Genomic DNA, 19,209 nt, shown 5'->3' on the forward strand with positions numbered 1-19,209 from the left:
GAAAAAGGCTCTGTGACGAGTACTTTTAAATGCCAGTCACATTATACAAAGGTCAGGCTATTAGTTCATGGGCTGACCTAGATTAACTAAATATTATTTAGATTACTGAGCCTTTCAATCAAAGTCTAAGAATGAATTATCAGGACAATATCTTGAATTATAGCAATGCAATAATAAGAAAAATTGTAAACACTATTCCTAATATTGGTCAATATTTAAAACTGAAACTCGGCTATAGGCCACAGCAATAATGATGTAAAACAGACCAAAGCCTGAACAAGACGAGGATTATTTTAGGGAACATATCTTATAGCACTGGACCTCGCTCTCTTGGCACACAGTCGTGGATCCATATTACAGACGAAGGCAGGTGCAAGGAAGAGAAGGAGCTCCTAAAAATATCCCTGAGGTTCCTTGTGAAGTCTCGAAGACCCTTGGTGTGTCTTCAGTCGCTGCAGTTGGTTGTTCTGACGTTTCAACTCAGTGCATTTATATAATGTTTTTTTTTCTTACAAATGGGAATTATTGGATCTAATAATAAACTTATAATGTATTTATTGTAATAACTTAATACCAGAGCATTACCTAGAATATAATGGTATACATTCCTACCCTTTTAGATGTAAAGCAACTAATGTGCTACATATTAACTGAAATACTTGTCTTTAGCACTTAGCAGTAAACCTTTCTTAAATGCCGAGTCAATTAGCGGCTCAGCGGCTGTAATTGAGGTATAAAACTCCTCCTGCCCAGCTGGTGCTGGATGTTGTGCCACAACAGTCAAATGACACATCAACAGTTTACACGGAGGATCTTTGATACATTATCAGTCGAACACTTCCCCAGACTTTGAACAATGCCCCTAGAGCTTCCATGGGTTTATCAAAGGCATCTCCTCTTAATCAGCATGCTTGGCTTGAGCTACCACATTCATTCATACACACACACACACACACACACACACACATCCTTGCGTACCTCCTTTGTGGGGCCTGAACTTGTTTTACCCAATTGTGGGGCCCACCCTTTCTAGTGGTTCTACAACTCTGTAAAAAATCAGGCAGCATAACAAAAAAATCTATTAAATTAATATCTATTCCATTTATCAAATTTCCAAACTATTTTCTTTGCGCTAGTTTTTGGTTACTTGTGGAGTCCGTTTCTAGCATTCACAACTTGTGGGGCCCATTCTCACACACACATTTACATGTCAAGGTTTTATATCTTTGCTGGCCCCGCATTTCTCATTTATATATCTTAGCAAGACACATTAATACTATCTGGAAGCAACCATGTTATCCATTGTTTTCCTTGCTTACCAAAGGCATAGCAGGACTAACCAAAGAGTGACTCTTAGATAGACAAGGCATTAACATTGTATTCATAGAATTACTTATGCTCAACACTTTAAGCCATGAAACCTTCTCCAAATCGATTGAGCAGGTTTTAATAACACACACACATGAACAAACGTCTATTGGTACATGTTAACAAACATATTTAACAGAAAACTTAATTCGGACAAAGAAAACATGAACATGTGTCTATTGACACGTTAACCAACATGTTGTCGCCGAAAAGACATAACGGGAGCACTTTATACAGTACACACTATTTAGCATTAGTAAAGCATGAACAATCACTGAATTAATCATTTATAAAGCATTATTCAAACATGAATCCTCATTAGTAACTCATTAGTATGCAATTCATAAACAGTTATAAATGTTTCATTCTTGTTTAATAAGTTTTTTAAAACATCCATTTTGAAAGTTTTTTTTTTTTAAAAAAATTTTTAAAAGTTTTTTTTCCGGGTGCAAAAAGATTCAATTGGGGGTCAAGGGGGGAAAAATTTTGGGAATTAAATTAAACCAAAAGGGCCCAAGGGGGGTTTTTTTTAAAACGGGGGAAAGTTTTCCCGTTTCCCAGTATGGGCTAAGGGGAACCTGGGGAAAGGGTTTAAAAAAACGGGGGTGGGGGAGTTTTGAAGGGTTGGGGGAAAAAGGGAAAAAAATTTGAGGGTTTCTTTTTGGGGGGGGGAAAACCCCGGGTACGAAAAGGGAAAAAAGGGAAGGGTTTTAGGGGGGGTAAAGGACAAATTATATGGGGGTTGAAAAAACACCCAAACAAAAAGGCGGGGGTTTTTTTTTTCCCTTTTTTTAGTTTTTTTTTGCATGGGAAAATTTTGGGACCATGGTAAAAAAAAATAACAAGACCCGGGGGGCAAGGTTAAAGTAAAAAAAACAAAAAAAAAGGGGGGGGGTTTTTTTTTTTTGGGGCAAAAATTTGGTTTCCGTAAAGGGACAAAACCTAAAAAACATTTTTAAAATTAAGGGGGGGGTTTTTAAAAAAAAGAGAGTTCCCCAAATTTGGGTTTTAAAAGGGTTTTTTATAAAAATAAAAGGGGAAATAAGCTTTTAAAAAAATTTTAGGCCAAACCGGGGGGAAAATTTTTTTTCCCTTTTTCAGGCCGGGGGATTTTTGGGCTTGGAAAAATTTTTTTTAATTGGCTTTAAAAAAAAGGGGGCCTTCTTCCCCTTTTCCCCCTTTCTTTAAATGTTAAAAACCCTCTTGAAACCTTTTTTAAAATTTGGGGAAAAAATGTTTTTTTTTTAGGAATTTTGTTTGGGCTTTTGAAAAAAAAAAATTTAAAGGGAAAATTTTTTTTTTCATCCTCAAACTAAAAAATCTTAAGCCCTTTAAATTATTTTTCATTTTTTTTAAAAAATTGGTTACATTTTTAGGGGTTTTTTAATTTTTTTTGGGTGGTTTTAAATTTTCCTTCCAAAATTTTTAAAAAACCCCAAAATAATTTTTAAAAAACCCTAATTAAAATTTTTTTTAAAAACCTTTTTCCCTGAAAAAAACCTTTAAAAAACCTTTGTTTCCAAGCTTTAATTTTTTAAAGGGGAATTTTATTTTAGAAAAGTTCTTTAAGATTGGCAAAAATTGTTTTATTTTTTTTCAAAAAAGTTTAATTTTCTTTTTTCCTTTTAATTTGGGTCTTTTTAAATTTTTTTAACCCTTTTTTAAAGGGGTTTTTTTTTTAAAAAATTGGCAAAAGAAATTTTGTTTTCCCAAAAAAAGATTTTTCAAAACCCCAAGTTTGTTATTTTTCCAAAAAAAGGGAAAAAAAGAAACGGTAAAAGGGGCCAAAGGAAAATGGGAGGCGGGTAGAAAAGTCGAAAATTAAAATTGGGGAAATTTTTCCCGGGAAACCGGGGAAAAATTTCCCGAAAATTTTTTTTAAAGGGACAAAAGGGGGGGAAAACCAGAAAAAAGGGGGGGTTTAAGGGGGGAAAAATTTTTTTAAGGGGTGAGGGTTTAAAAAGGGGTCGGGGGAAAAAACAAAGGAAAGCCCCCGGGCGGTTTTTTTGGAAAAAAAAAAAAATTTATTTGGGGGAAAAAACAAATTTTTAAGCTTTTTGGGGGGGGGGGAAAAAAGGGATGAGAATTTAAACCCCATTTTTTTCTAAAAGGGAAAAATTTAAATTTTTGTTAATCCTTTCAAAAAGCCCGGGGAAAGGGGTTTTGGGGAAAAAATTTTTTTTTTGGGCCCCTTTTCCCCCCTTTTGGTTGAAAAAATTTAAAAGGGGGGAAAATTTAATGGCATTTTTAAGCCCCAAAAACCCGAAAAGGGGGGAAAGCTTTTTTAAAAAAAAAATTTTTTTTTTGGGAAAATGTTTTTGGGCCCAAAAATTTTTCAAAGGCCCCCCAAAGCTTCCGGTTAACCACAAACGAAAATCCCTTTTTCCCTTCTTTTTTGGGGGAAAAATTTTATTTGGGTTTTAAAAATAAAAAATTTTTGGGTTTTGAAAAAATTTTTTTAACTTTCCCAATTTAAATTTTATTTAGCCCTTTTTTTTTAAAAGGGAGGGGCATGTTTTAGGTTATTTTGGGGTTTTAAACTGGGGTAAAAATCCCCCTTAAATTTAAAAAAGGGAAAAGAAAAAAATTTTATTTTGGCATTGAAATAAGGTTTGTTATTTTCCAATAAATTTGGGCCCGCTGGGGGGAAAAGGCTTTTAACCCTTAAATTTGGGGAACCCTTTTATTTTAAAGAAATACTCCGAATTTTTTAAAAAATTTTTTTAAATTTTTTTACCAGAAATTTATTTAAAAAAAATTAATTTGGGTGACGCTTTAAAAAATTGGTGGGAGACGGGGTTTAAAAGTCCCTTTCCCCCCTTTTTTATTTGGGTTTTTTTAAAAAAGTTTTAAAGAATTTGAAAATTTTTGGGGGGGTTTTTGTACCCCTTTATTTTTTTAAAAAATTTTAAAAACCCTCCCTTTTTTTCCCCTTTAAAAATTTTAAAAAATTTTGGGGGTTAAACTTTTTTTTTTAAAATTTCCATTTCATCCGTTTCTAAAAAAAAAAATTAAAAAAATTTCCGTTTTTTGGGGAGGTGCTTTTCAAGTTAAAAGGGAAAAAAGGGGGTAAATTTTTGCTTTTAAAAACCCTTAAGCTTTTCCTTAAACCCCAATCGAAAAAAAAATTTTTTCCCTTTTTAAAAAAAAAAAAATTTTTTTTCGAAAAAGGACCCTTTTGGGAAAAAAATGGCCCCCGGGCCTTTTTTATTTTTTTAAAAACCCCCAATAAAAAACCCCTATGTAAAAGGGTTTCTTTTCAAATACTTTGTTAAAAGGGGGGGTTTTTTTAAAGGGGGAAAAGGAAAAAAGGAAAATACCCGGGTCTTTTTTTAAAAGGGGGGGTTTACCCTCCCCCGCCCCCCGGGGGAACAGGCCCCTCTAAACCTGGAGGAACAGCAATTTTGGAGAATTTTCCCGGCCCTTCTTTTTGGTTTGGGTCCCCATTAAACATCCACTTTTTTAAACCCCAAACGGGGTCCATTTTTTAAAAAATTTTTTTTTGGTGCTTTTTGGGTGCTTTTTTCCCCAACTTTGGGGGTCTTTGGAAAAAAACTTTAAATTGGGGGAAAATTTTTCCCTTTATTTGGGGGAAAAAAGGGGGTTTAAAAAAACCAAAGGAAAAATAAGGGGGAAAATTTAAAACCCTTTTAAAACAAAAAAAAATTTTTTAACCATTAAAATAAATTGCTTTTGTAATTTAAAAGAAATTTTTTAAATGGGGTGAAATTGGGGCCCTTTTTAGGGGGCCCCCTTTCCCCCAAAAGGGGGCCTTTACCCAAAAGGGGAATTTTTTAAAAAACCCAAGGAAAAAAACCAAAATAAAAAATGGCCCCCCCGTCCCAAAGGGTTTTTTCCCATTTTTTTGGGGCCCGGGGAAGGCCAACCTCCCGGGGAAACCCGGCTTTTTCTCGATAAAAAAAAGAAAAACCCCCTTTTTTCGGGAATTTTTTCCCCTTTAGTAAAATTTTTCCAAGAAATTTTTTTTTTTTGGATTGTGGTTTCATAACCCCTTTTTATTTTCTCATTTTTAAAAATCCAAAATTTTTGGGGTTTTTTTGGGGCCCAAAAGGTTTTTTACCCAAATTTTCTTAAAATCTTTTTCGGGGGAAAACCCTTTTCTCAAGTAATTTTAAATTTTTTAAAATCCCCCTTTTTTATTTTGTTTTTTACCCCTTTTAAAAATTTTAAAAACAAACCCCAAAACATTTTGTTTTTAAGGTTTTTTAAATTTTTAAAATTTTTTAAAACCCCCAAAAATTTTTTGATTTAAAAAATTTTGGCCTTTTTTAAAGGGGAAAAAAGGGGGGAAGAAAATCCAAAATTGGGCCTTAAAAATCCGGGTTTAAAAACCCCAAAATTTCCAGTTTAAAAAACAAAAACCAAAACAATGAAAATAAAAAAAAAGGGGGTTTTTAAAATTTTACTTTAGTTTTTTAGAATTTTTTCTTTTTTAAATTAAAGATTTTTTTCAAATTTTTTTGATTTTTTAAAAAAGATTTTTTTCCCCCAAAGGTGGAAAGGAAAATTTTTTACTTTTTCCCTTCCAGGGCCCTTAAGGTTAAAAAAAAATTTTTTTTTTTGGGGCCAAATTTCCCATTTTTCCCCGATTTGTATTTGGGGCCCCGGTTTTTAAAGGGGGGAAAAGGGGGTTTTAAACGGGGGCCCGAGCTTTGGGGTTTGGGAAATCGTGGGAATTGGGTTTTGGGGGGCCCAAACCCTCCCCCAAAAGCCCCCCCCCCAAATTTAAAGTCTCCCCTTTTTCCCGTAAAGCAAACCCCCCCAAAAAATTTTTTAAAAATTTTAAAAAAAATTTTTTTGGTGGAAAAAATTTTAAAGTTTTTGGGGGCAAATTTTTTGGGTAAAAGAAAGGTTTTCTTTAAAAATTTAAAAAGCAACACTAGATTCCCCCCCCCCGAAACCGCCCCAGGGGGGGGGGAATTAAAAGTCCTTTATAGGAATTTTAAGCTTTGTTAAAAGAAAATACGCGGCCCCCCCCCCAAACCCCCCGGGACCCCCCTTTAAAATAAAAAGGGCCCGGCCAAAAAAATTCTCCTCTTTCCCCTTTATAAAAAAATTTAAGGAAAAAAGAAGAAAAGGGGTTTCCAAAAAAAGGGGAAGGGAAAGGGAAAACCCAAAAAAAAGACTTTTTTTTTTAAAGATTTTTTAACACCCGCCTTGAAGGGAATTTAAAATAACTGGGAGGAATTTTTTCGGGAAAAATTTTAACCCCCCTCCCTTTTTTTTAAAACCGGGGGGGCCAAAACGTTTCCCGGGGCCCGGGTTTTCTTTTGGGGGAAAAACCCCTTAAAATTTTTAAATTTCCCCATAATGCCTTTTTTTTTTAAAAAATTTGGGGCCCCTTTCTTTTTTTCAACCCCCCAAAAAGGGGGCCCCCCTTTTTTTCCCCCCAAAAACTTTTGGGGCCCCCGGGGGAAAAAAAATTTTTTCCCCCCCCTTTTTAAATTAAATTTTTAATTTTTCAAACCCAAAATTTTTTTTTCCCAAATTTTGGGTTGTTTCCCCAATCCCCTTTTTTCCCCTTTAAAAAGAATTAAAAAACCAATTTTATGGTTTGGAAAAGGGGCCCAATCAATTGAGTTTTGTTTATAACCAATTAAAAAGTTCCTTGTTGGAAGTTTACTATATGCTCTAAACCGCTGTCATGCCTACTATTTATCAACTAACAGTGTCTTTCTGTCCTCATCACGTCAGGTGTTCCGGGTCAGGGCGTCCCAGACAAGTGCAACACACCCGAGGTTCATCCGCTGATGAGGCATCACTAGCAACGCAGCCAAGGCGGTGGCTGCAGGAAACTCTGCTCAGCAGGAGGATGTGATCGCCACTGCCAATCTGAGCCGAAAGCCATCTCTGATATGCTGACTTCCTGGGTGTAATCCACACACACACCGCTGCCAGAACAGACCTCCCACACAGACTAGCCCGGCTGGCAGGGAACATGTGAAGCCCAGCCTGCTGAGAGCAGATAGCACTTTAGGTCAGGTCTAATTGTTGCTACTGGTGGCTCGATCACTTTCAAAGTCGTCTGCGCTGCATTCAGGATGTCCTCAGTGACTGTAGGCAAAACAGAAGAAATACAGCTCTGAATGTGAGTTTGGGGATTGGCATTAGATAATGTACATATTCCAGAACTAACATATATCCTTTTCACTTTTAAATCATGTCCTTTTTTCACACTTACGCGGTTTTCTCACCCTTCAGCCAAACATCTTGCCGCACCCAAATGGCCGAAGACTTGGCGGAGCAAAGCCTGGTCTGCAATACGGCTCTGGAGTGCCTGTCCGGATACATCAGCCTTCTGGAGCTAAGTCCTGCAGGTCAGAATGAGATACGTGTCTCATGAATATAGGATGAAGTGACTTGCATTTGTACGTGTATATGTGTGTAGCAAGAGTGTGGATGAAGTGGGTCCTGATATTTACTTTTTACCATGTGAGGTTTCACAGGTCTTATCTGCAGGATTAAATCCTAATGTTTGAAAATGTAATCCTGACTTCCTACCGGTCATGCTTTGCATTCACTGTATATCACTTCAACTGACAGAGAAAATGCTGGTGATATTGTCATATTTTTCCTTATTGTCAACAAATCACAACTAAAATACCCAAACCATGAATACATTGATGTTACAAACAAAGATTTATCTGTAGCCCAACCTGATGACAGACGGTTCTTCTGTGCAACAGACCTCTAAGTGCCGTAAATACTGAGGGACAAGACGAAACCAGCCCAAGAGACTGAATACTTAATCCTTTATAAAAATAAAGTAAATCTTGTTGACCTGTTTTTAAAAGGTTGATGTCATTGTAGGAACAACTCGGCTCTGGTTTGGTGTCAGTCAGGGGAGAGGCGTAGTGTTAGTGTCCCTGAGGCTCAGCGATAGAATAATGCCAGCCTTATCCTTGGAAGAAGGTCTCATGAATGATTACCAGCTTTCACAGATGAATAACAAAGCGGAATACTTAAAATGGGTTTATGCCCACATCACATCGTCTGGAGCAACATTCATCTTGAAATAGGATGTGATTTAAATTCTGAGCACCTTGTTGCATAAATCTGCATAAGAATCAGCAAAAAGCTTTTCATAATAACTCTCCCATGAGTTGTGTTAAGACAAGTGTGTTGAGATGTGAAAATGTTAATCACGGTATTAATTTACTTAATTAATTATCTCATAATTAGTTGGGAGTAAATTGTGTTGACACAACAGAAATTAGCCATTAAAGTAACCGGTGTTATAAATGTTGCCACGTTAGTTTTACTTTAATTGTCTACAAGGTAAATAACAGATGTAAATGCTTTTTTCAGCTTGCCGTGTGAATGTTAATATGTCTGCTCACTTCTACAATACATTTATTTGTTTGACGTGTTGGTGGGCTCCTGTGTTCGACGCTGCACCGGCCCACAGCCGAAGCAAGCAACAGCTGACCATGCACGCCGGGCATGTGGCGGCATGTGTGACGGAGCTCGTCAGACAGCTGAGGCCATGAAAGGTGAGGCCACACTCTGTCGCACACTTTACAATGCACACAAACAAAAGTCCGGTTTGACAACCTTTTAGTGACTGGGGACCTCATTCTGAGGGCCAAGAGGACCATTGGACACATAGCATTTATGTATATTTAGTCATCTAAATATATAATAGTATAACGTTAGTTTCATTACGAGAAAGCTCGTCGGTTTAAAAATGTTGGCAGCTGATTTGGATTTAAATATGTAGACTTTATAGCCACGCCGCAGTGTAAAACAACAAAAAAGCTGTAATTGCAAAATACTGTCAGTTTGAAGAAAAATGATTTCCATGAGGACGCAAATCTATTTCATAAAATGTCAAACAAAAACGTGACTGGATTGTGGAGATGTGAGAGATTAGTCAAAGAAGTCCTAATCCTCTTGTGCGTGAATGATTTGCCACTGTTATTGAGTCAAGCCCCCAAACCTGTTATCATCTGTAGTAAAGATAGTGTGGTGGATAAAATGTAATCATGAATATTGGGATTGCACCATAGTGACTGGAGTTTAAATGAAGCTCTGTAGGAGATGGTTATGGCACCAGTGTTTCCTATCTAAGCTGCACTGCTGCCTCTGACAGGAGTAATAGATTATGTTTGGATGAGAATATGATTCCAGCATGAGAGCCGAGACCCAGAGGGCTATCCACTTCACCTCTCTAATGTCCCATGTGCTCTTTACCCCTCCCCCCCACCTCTCTCTTCCAAGCTGCAGGTGGAGTAAGTGGGATATGGTGTGTTTGTTCCTCAGATCACCTTTCCTTAGAGTCAGAAGGGGGTAGCGGAGTAGATGGCTTGGGGGTGGGGGTGCAGAACAGATTTCCTGAGAGCTCAACATAATCCATGAAAACATCGTTCCATCTGCTTTACCAAACTGTTCCCAAAAACAGCTCTGTTTTATCACGCATTAAAAACAATAAGAAGACAATGATCCATCAAATGTGCATTTCTTCTCACTTTTAGTTTATCTTGTTTAACTTTGAGGCATTACTGTCACACTGCAAACAATTTTGCTCGTTTCTGCAGCTGAAGTAGCTGGAGATTTAGTATCTCTGTGAGGCCTTAATTGTGTAAATGAGTTATTATTGAAGCATAATTTGGACCTCTTGTTACATAAAAATCTGATATTATCGCCAGAGTGATGTGGGCCTCATGCAAGAACCACTTGTACAAAACCGATTTATTCTGAAGTGGCTTGTATGGTAATTTGGGAGAACTACGCCGCATTCACCAGTTTTCTCATATTTTTAATTCCTCTTAGATATGAGCACAAATTTCTCACTAATGGATTGTATGTTTCATTACTCCATCCATCCATTATCAATACCTTCATCCTCATTAGGGTCGGGTGTTCATTACTGAATACTTTAAATTACTATATATATATAGATATAAATTACACTTCATAAATATGTTGACATTATCCTGTATAGGCTAATATATATATATATGATGTTACACACATTTAAATAAAAAAGTTAAGAATATGAACATATTTTGCATGAGGTCCTTTGTGCTTGTGTGTATTCATATGAAAACCAACATCTTGGTTTGCGTCGGCCTTTCAGGCTCCAGTGTAGCGGACCCCATGGACCCCACAGTCATCGCTGAGATTGAGCTCCTCGGGCAGCAGCGTCCGTGAAGCTGCAGCCAAAAACTAGAGCAGCTGAAACCCGAGCCAAGCCCAAGGTAGAAGTGCCCCCTCAGCCCTCAAAACCCTCAAAACCCACGCACAGCTTTTGCCATTAATCAGCAGGAAGTCGATGTGGGCCAAATTTAGGAAAAGGTGGCGCTGACTTTGAAATGAGTCGTGTTTTTCTCTGACGGATTAGCTATCTCGATGTCATTAAAGGAGAAAACGTTTCTTCCTCCCATGTCGACTCACACAGCTGGTCTGGTGCGCTCGAAAACTTTCTTCAAAGGTTCCTCTGGACATTATTTTGAGTTGTGTTGCCAGGAGACGCAGTTCCACTGATGGGTCCTGCAGCTTGTGTTGGAAAGAGTTCAAATGTGTGATGAACTCTCGTGACCCTTTCCGAACGGAGGGCTCCGTCATAGTGAACACATTTCCTTTATTGTATTTCAGTGTTCCTCATTTCTAAACTAAGCTGAGGAGGCTTTCTTTTAGCCTATTATTCGTCCCCTGGCAGATGGTAGTAGAGAGGCCCTTTGAGGTGACATGCATTTGATATTGTTGTGTATGCAATACAGAGTTGTGTTTGTGTTGTGTGTGCATGACTGTTATTTGTTTATTTGTCTCTGGAGACTGGATAGTTGGATCCCATTGCTCTTCCTCCTGTGCCTGTAGTGCATCCCCCCGTTTCTTCACCTCTTCCCATACACAGATTGATGGTCAGTTAATCCATCTTCACATATGATATATATTACAGCATATTAAGGCTTTTATTAAAGCCCATATAACGCTCCGTCTGGTACTATAATACCACAGCTACAGACTGCATTTATAGGGACCTTTGTGTTTATGAAAAGTTAGTGAGTTAAGCTTTACCTCTTTTGAGTTGTCAGTGTCTCCCTCTAGTGATCTCACAGGAAATAAGCTTTACGACATAGCATTTAACGGGAGACTATCACTGGATTATATTACATTCATTCCCTCAATCTCACTGTCCTCAGAAAATGTAAAAAAAATGTACATGAGTATGCCTTACTATTGCCAATATAAAGAAAACTGGTTCAAATAATAATTATTGCTCAGCGTGATTCCTGCCAAAGCTAATTCAGTAGTCTGAAACTATTTTACAGAACATCAATACGTTTTTTAAAATTGTTTTTTATTCAAGACGGATCTAATAAATATCACAATTCTTAGAAGCATAAAGCAACTCGGCGTCTGTAAACTAACCCTGAGATTGAAATAGGTGTTGTTGTCTGAAATACTTGGGTTCTCCTTCTTCCTCCTCTCTCCTCCCGGTCCTTTTGTCCCTCCTCTCGTCTCCTCACACTTCCAGTAAAGGGCTCTTCCGCTCCCAACATGCTCCCTTGTCCTGCCTGCCATCCCTCTCTGGGCGTTGTATACCTGGAAGTCTTCTCTGCAGGGCTCTGTCTGATATGTTTGATATATTAGGTTGTTATACAGTCCAACTATATATCAAACATATTCCCCTATGATCCGCCCTGTCTCCACCACGTGTGCCTTATGTGTTTCCGGAGGTCTGTGGTCAATCACATGCTGGCGCAGAGGCGTGTTGGCTGTCTCTGAGCTGGCCACTGGGACCGTCAAACCGGTGTTTAGTTCAGGTTTGGGAAATGGGACATCATGTCCGATTGTGATGATTAGGAGATAAAGCTAAACATTAGAGGTTATTATATGTTGTCTTATAATAGGCAGTAGCTATCATTGAGGACACTGAAGTCATGCACTCAGTATTTTGTGAGGCTGGAATAGGCTACATACTGCAATAATAATGTTATACTCCATTGCATATTTTAAAGGCTACTTTTAATATTCTCTGAATGCAAATCATACTTCTTTTGGAAACATAAAATATGACTCTGTGAATCAATATTTCCCCTGTGGAGGATTGGCAGTGTAGAAAAAGCTTTGAAACGGACATTAACCATCATGTTGGGAAGTAAAATATACAGTTCATAGCAAACTCCACATCCCATAAAACATTTGAATCTTTTGTGATCATAACTCATCATTTTAGGATGTATAAAATCCTGGTTCAGCCTAGTAGACACAGTGGTAATAATCTATTATAATGGTGGCATATACTATAGTTGTAAGTCTAAATGAATATGGTTTAACTTTCAGCAGGCAGATGAGACGCTTTGAATTTTGAAGAGCAGATATTAGAAGCAGCAAAGTCCATCGCTGCAGCGACTAGCGCTCTCGTGAAATCTGCATCAGCAGCTCAGAGAAACTGGTGGCACAAGGCGAGGTCAGTCTACAGGCACTCGGACGCTCAACACGATTCTATATATTACTAATAATATCAACCAAGATGCACAACATGGCTTTCACCAATGTCAACCTCAGGTCGGATCCAATCTAGCAAATGCAGTGGACGATGGTCAGTGGTCACAGGGTCTCATATCAGCTGTAAGTTCCCGTAACACATTTACAAATCATTGGTTGACCGTTACCCTGATTACAACAAGGCCGTGTTGCCCGCTGTGGCATATGAGTCGCCCGGCCACCAGTAGCCTGTGGTGGCGGCATACGCCTCGGTGCAGGGCCAAGCCAGCGAGGAGAAGCTCATCTCTTCAGCCAAGCAGGTTCACGGCCTCCAGCTCAGCTGCTGGTGGCCTGCAAAGGTGAAAGCGGACCAGGATTCTGAAGCCATGAAGAGGCTACAGGTAACAGCCAAACTCAGCCGCTTTAACATGCCCTTTGGAAGTGCATGCAGATTTATGTGCATGTTATGTGTTGTGTTATCGCTGACTTTGAGATGATCCGTTTGAAGGCTGCGACAGCATGATGAGGCGGCTTCTGACAACCTGGTGAAGGCGGTGCAGAAAGCAGCGTTTGACAAGACTGAAGTTGACAGGGTGGTGGTAAAGACTAAATTCGTTGGAGGCATAGCTCAGGTAAGACAACAAATTTAAAAATATTGTGGTATGTTAGAAATGGAAGATAAATCATTTGTGTTGTATGGTTGCCCTTTTCCTGTGTCTTTGAACCTAGCTGATGTGCCTGTTTTCTGAAACGCGATGAGTTGTTGAGGATAAAGAGCCAGCGGCTTCATCTCAAAGCTGTTTACCAGGTTTACAGGCGCATACAGCTGCACATCACAGCTCTTGAAAACTAGCTTATGTTTTATCTCTGCAAAACAAATTATAAATAACTCTAGGGTGCCACAGGAAGACTGACTTTTTCATCTTGATTGAGTTTCTAATGCAGTTGGCGGTGCAGCCCAGGATCACTGTCTCATTGATTTCTGATAGTTTTTGCACAGGGAGTCAGTCATTACCTTTTTTTTTTTAATTGCCCAAATGATAATGGGTTATTAGCATTATTATTTACTATCCATACTCATAATCTTGATATCTCAGGAATGCCTGGGAAATTTGGCAAAGCAACTGATGGCCAATGGTCACTGTGACCTCACCAAACATGTTTTGCATACAACCATACCAATATCAATTAATGTCTAATAAATATAATCTGATAAAATTATGGAAAAAAAGTGATTACATTTTGGATTTAACTGATTGGTGAGACATACAACCCAGAAGCGGTTTCAAAATGTTATGGCCTATGAGCAAGGCACTGAACCCCAGTTGCTTCAGGCGCTTCACCGCAGCCCACTGCTCCTTAATAACTAAGGATGGGTTAAATGCAGAGAACTAATTTCCCTTTGGATTAATAAAAGTGTATATTCATTCTATTCTATTCTAATGCTAATCCGTTCTGCTATTACTCAAAATTTAATACAATACAGTCCAAATGTTGTTATGAAATTACCTATCCGCCGTAATGTTTAAATGTGTCTTTCTACAATTATTCACTGAATTTTTGAGGAAAGTTTTTTTGCCGAGGTGGGGGCTGTCACTATAAGATGCTGTATTGTCTCCAATGGGTTTGTGTTTGGAGTTCATAGGCTGCAGAATGTGAGCCGAGTGCTGTGCAGCTGTTGATTTTCCATATCAAGCTCTCCACAGGAATGGGATTATGACAGTGGAAGGCACATTGTCCTGTCAGCTGTTCCGTTCCCTCCTCAGATCGCCAGCGGCTCAGGAGGAGATGCTGAGGAAGGGCGAGAGCTGGAGAAGCCCGGGAAAAAGCTGGCTCAGATCCGACAGCAGCAGTACAAGTTCCTGCGGCGAGCTGAGGGAGGAGGAGGGCTGATTGGCAGATGGGGTGTGAGCAGCTGATGACACCCTCTTGTCATGGGAGGCGATGCCGATGTCACGATTGGCGCTTTGCTCTCATACTACCGAGGAATATACAGCACTTGAAACGAGTGCCTGTGCTCTGTGAATGTGTGTGTGTATGTATGTGCGTGTGTGTGTGTGACAGTGAGCAGCATTGGCATTCAGAGTTGAATATGGACGTAGTTGTTCCAGTTGTCACTATAAGCAGGCGGTAAAGTTGAGGAACGTGTCATTGCTTTGTGAGTGTTCCTGCATCATGGCGTTATCGACTTCTACAATCACCCATCGAAGATGTTGCAAATCTGAAATCCTCTATAATCAGTGAATGTCCTATAATTGATCAAGATTTAGATAAAATATAAATGAACTAATGATATCTCTGCAAAGTGGCGGAACAAACCTAAGGTCCATAGCTTGTACTATAAATGTAAAAAACTTTAATAAAAAAGGCAGGAGGGGAAGGCCTCGTTTCACCACTGGCTTGCATGCACCATAATGTCTATACAGCTCAATGAAGCAACTAACCAATAGAGTAGTAAAGCTTTTATTTTACTAATAACAATGTGAATTTGGGGTTTGCTGTTTAGGTAGAAAATCTTTAGAAATGAAAGAGTTCAGATTAAACTATAGTCCAGCTTGATGCCAAACAATGAGGGTTTCTGATTGGAGTAAATAAAAGATTACAGACCACTGGCCAACACTAGCTTTAAAGATAATTATTTTTGGCAGAGTTTTCTAAAAGAGCAGACCGGTGATATTTAGAGAATCTGGACTATATATGACCAAATCGTCATGCTGCTTGAACATCATGTCACTCTCGTCAGTTTATCCCTCTGAAATCTGAGCTGTGTAAGAAATATGTGTTTACATTACCTGTCGAGTTTGTTCTTGTCTTCATGTTTTAATTCCTCTCATATTGACACTGGCCAGATTTAGTTTGGGTACCCACTGTACTGTACACACACACACAGATAGTTATTCTCCACCAGTCACCGCCTGTCGTGAAAGTCGTTCTCACTTTCCACCGACTGTCTATAGAAATACATTACACTGAATATCCTGGCGTGATCATGAGAGTCTGCGCTGTTATTGGTTGTAAGATTGTTTATGTGCAATGATATTTTGGCTTTGGGCTCTTGAATGAAGGGAGCATCCATCATGCACTGAAGACAACGATTTAAAGCTTCCATTCTATTCAATGTAGGACATTCTTCTGACAAACTAGAAGGACGTAGCTTCAAGCTCTGAGTGAGAAACTTATTAAATGCTTTATTTCACTTTAATTTATAATATATTGGAAATTTGAAGCGGTTCATCTCCTCACTGTGTCCATGCCAGTGTCTGGACTACATTGTGTACTAGTGCCTTACTTGAAGATCAGGCTGAGTGGGAGCCTGAGCCTTGTCCTCTGGATCAGAACAGGGTGTCAGTCTAATCCCCATCGGGGTCTTAAACTGTCACTTAGTCCTTTGCCATACAATACAATGCCTTGGCTGGTGGCCAACTTGCCTACAATATTAAAATGCTGATAGAAAAGGGCATCTGTGGATACCTGAGGATTTAGAAACCGTGTTGGAAGACTAACACCAGACTGCATTCCATGAGCATGTGGCAATTTGTGTTTGAAGTCAAGAAATTGTTGAAATCATTATGCCAAGTCTCTCTTAGATGTTGGACTTAATAACTTCCTTGTTTCATCGTCTAACCACTATTAAAGAAAATCATTAAATGTAAGAAATTACCCTGGAATATATTGTCTAACTGATTTGTCCATGTATAAATGGAAATTAGAAAAAGTTACTAGCTCTGTTATGAATAGGTGTTGTGCTTTCTTTAACAGACTGCATTAGTTTTATGAGTTGATGCTGTATGTATAATATTTATCTGGTCACAAAAGTATTTTTTGTATTCACCAAAAATAAAGAGTTTCAAACAACCAGTGCCATTGAGATTATTGTTTACCTTTTTCACCGTGCAAAAAAAAGAAAGTCTTTTATAAATGTAATACTGCATTGTTTCCAGCAGGTGTCAGCATTAGACTTCACAGTTCAGGCCGAGGATCAGTGGATGTTTGGAGAAATATGTTCTTGTGGAAGGATTGGCAATGTTAGCCAGACCAAATATGGACATAGTGGATGTGCTTTTTCCTCTGGGTTCACAGACCAGACCTCAGTATGCAGTGATTCCCATGTAGATGTTTGGGTCATGAATGAGAGTTCACATCCATTTTGCACTCTGGGTTTGCCAGTTCACAGCTAAAACCTCTAGGCTGGATAGAGGTAGCCTCATGTTGACATGTTGTGTCACGACGCTATTAGAGTGGACCCAAAATCACGACTCAGACAGGAGTAACAAAGATTACTGTCTTTGGGCAGGCAAAACCGGGAGATCAGTCGAAGAAGCAAACAAGTCCAAAAAGGAGGCAGGGCAGAGAATCAGAGGTCAGGGCAGGCAGGGTCAGAACAGGCAGGTCAGGAATATACTCTCATAACGCTGGAGAACTTGGCACAAAAACACAAGACAATCTGGCAGAGGGCAAGTGGAAGTGAGGGAGCTAAATAGTGAGGGACTAATGAGGGGATGCTCTGCAGGTGAGAAGGGCGTGAGGACCAGGTGAAGGGAATGAGGGACTAACGAGGGAGTGATCAGAGGCAGGTGAGGGGAGTTGGATTGACGAGATGGTGTGACAGGATGAAAACAACTATTACAAAAAGGAAGGCGTGGAGCTAAACTGTTGCATGTTGTTTGTCTGCCACCGACAAAAACTCAGATGTGTACCTTGTTTTGGCCTTTTTACCGGTGATACAAACTTATTTCCTCTGAAGCTGATCCTCTTTCCGTGTCAGCAGCGTATACGATGGAAGAGTGTAAAAGATGGTTAAGTGGCCACTAACGCACCGAGTTGTCCGAATGAGCACCATATTTGGTTGTTTGAGTGTTTGGTCTCATGCAAGGCCACACAGTAGAGAGGGTAAACTGAAGCCATGTGTTTAACTGTGAGTGCACTACTGCTCACCCTCTTCCTCCCTTCAGTCCTCAGGACCAGGAGGATGATTGTGGAGCAATCGAAACCTCAATAGATGAATGACGTAAAGCAGAGACACGGCCTGGTCGAGTTCGTCCTCTTCGTGTCCTGAACTTCATGTTTTCAGACTGATTAGTAAACCCCTCTTATAGAGCTATAATTAAGTTTTCCTTTCCTGAAAAATGTCCATTTGGCAGAAGAAGCGCCGTGCTCAGCATAATAGTTGAAAATGAAAATAAAGAATATTTCTGGGATTAGGGTTTCTCATGCACTCAATCTATTACTTCATCTGTATCCCAAGCTCTTACTTAGTTTTCTATTGGTTGTCATAAACAAGACTTCCGGTTACATGTCATGTTCTTGCACGTAGACTTAATGCCCTTTGCTGGCTGGAGGTTTGATGCCTGACGCCGTGGCAGATATAATAAACTGTCAACTCAGACTTTTGGCAGGTCTAATTTCCAAAAGTCTGATGAAACGAACAGTTATGCTTTGCAACAACACTTTACACCTTTGGCATCCTTAATGTCTTATATTTGTTGAGTTGGAAGGTTTATTTTGCAGCCACTTCAATGTGTCGTTCCTAATCCCCACAGATTGGCAGCCACTTAGTTTCAGTGTTCAGGTTCTCAAAAATGAAGCTATGTTAACTCACGGCTAATCGCATGACACTCAGTCAACCTCCTCTTTCATCCTTTCAGTACTACTTCACAGAATGTTGTGTTAAGTAGTGGCAGAGCAAATGCACTTGGCTGATATGAGTTTCATAAATCCATATGTTTGTATATTTTCAGTGTAAATAAAAGGCACACAAGTGATCATGTGCAGGAATGGAGTCATGGCCTGTGCTAAGAACAGCTCTGAAATGGAGAGTTGCCATTCTGGGAAGCTATATGTGGCCAGTTGTAGCAGTTAAGAATACTCCTTGAAATTTCAGTTTTTATCAGATTCTTAATTTTCTTTTTAAGGGATTACAACAGTTATATTACCAGACTAATTAATTGTAAATTATTATGTTTTTTGTTTGGCCTTGGTTTAGAGGGTATCGTGGTCTGTTGCAGCACAGAGAGGTTAACAGCCTCTCCCCATAGCCAGTTGTCTTCACTTGTAGAGAGAATTATGAAAGAGGAAGTGAGGTTTGGGAAAAAATGCACATAGGGAAATGCTTTAGGTTTTGGGCTGGGCCTTTTGACCAAAGCATGCTACTGAAACTTTCATTTTTCCCCCAGACATTATCTCAATCTCACAGGGACTTACTTTCTCACATTTTTGTCTAATCAAAACATCAGTGAATAGAAACGTCTGGCTGTAAACTTGGTCTTTGTGATGTTGTCTCTATTTCAAGCGTGCCTGCTCCTCAAGATTTGTATGAAACTTCACAGTAGTAAAGGAAGGGGTCCAGTAATGTGCATGTCAAGCCAAGAAACGTACAGCTTGCCCAAG

The 19,209-nt window shown here is 39.0% G+C and overlaps 1 pseudogene; it reads left to right on the forward strand.

Annotated features, from left to right (window-relative positions):
- Positions 1-7,612: 7,612 nt before the first annotated feature.
- LOC130194987 (talin-2-like) lies at positions 7,613-14,741 on the forward strand (annotated as a pseudogene).
- The last annotated feature ends 4,468 nt before the right edge of the window (positions 14,742-19,209 follow it).

This window comes from Pseudoliparis swirei, chromosome 6, assembly GCF_029220125.1.
Source record: "Pseudoliparis swirei isolate HS2019 ecotype Mariana Trench chromosome 6, NWPU_hadal_v1, whole genome shotgun sequence".
Classification (NCBI taxonomy): domain Eukaryota; kingdom Metazoa; phylum Chordata; class Actinopteri; order Perciformes; family Liparidae; genus Pseudoliparis; species Pseudoliparis swirei.